Source organism: Crocodylus siamensis, chromosome 1 (genome assembly GCF_052110815.1).
Source record: "Crocodylus siamensis isolate JL-2025a chromosome 1, ASM5211081v1, whole genome shotgun sequence".
NCBI classification, from domain to species: Eukaryota; Metazoa; Chordata; order Crocodylia; family Crocodylidae; genus Crocodylus; species Crocodylus siamensis.
In genome coordinates this window covers 401,047,384-401,048,144 of record NC_143395.1, presented here as the reverse complement: position 1 = coordinate 401,048,144, position 761 = coordinate 401,047,384, and the positions used below count along the sequence as shown (strand labels likewise).

The 761-nt window shown below is 64.4% G+C and overlaps 1 pseudogene; it reads left to right on the top strand.

The window, feature by feature from the left end:
- Positions 1-550: 550 nt before the first annotated feature.
- LOC149875319 (U2 spliceosomal RNA) lies at positions 551-756 on the top strand (annotated as a pseudogene).
- Positions 757-761: the final 5 nt, after the last annotated feature.

Genomic DNA, 761 nt, shown 5'->3' with positions numbered 1-761 from the left:
GATTTCATGCTGCTGCTGCCACCTCTGGGAGTCCTATGCCAGCTGCACCGCCATGGCCACCAAGGACTTGGGCTCCTGCGTTCCCAGGGTGCGTGGGGGGCTGCACTTGTGTCCCCTCAGCCTTGTTCGCTGTGACCAGAGCCGCCGAGCTGCCCCTGTGCTGCCCCCGCATGGGGTTGGCTCTGCCCTTGCCCAGCCCAGCAACCCTGGGCTGCACCTGCTCCGGGCAACTCAGTAGACCAAGAGCCGGACGAACGGAAGCAAGCAAGGAAGCCAGCACAGCGGAGCGGAGTGGAGTGGAGTGTCAGGGATCGGAACGGGAGCATGGAAGGAGCGGCACGCACCTGCCAGCCCCCGCCCACAGGGCCCCTTTCCCGCTGGCGAGCCAGCCGGTGCAGTGAGGCGCGACGCCGCGGAACCGAACCGAACGACCGCAGCCCCGCCACCGCCGCCGGCCGCCGCCGCCGGCCCAGCCTGGCTCGCTCGCTCGCCAGGGCCCCCGGGCTGCCGGCCCCGGGGGTCCCGCTCCCCCTCCGGCCCTTGGAGGGTTATCGCTTCTCGGCCTCTTGAAGGCTCAGATCAAGTGTAGTATCTGTTCTTATCAGTTTAATCTTGAAGGCTCAGACCGAGCGAAAACATTTATTTTTCAATCTGTTCTTATCAGTTTAATCGCTGATATCGTCCTCGATTTGAGGACTGACGCATTAAACGCATTTTTGGTGCCGGGAGCGGGCCTCGGAGCTTGCTCCAGCCCCTCTGTG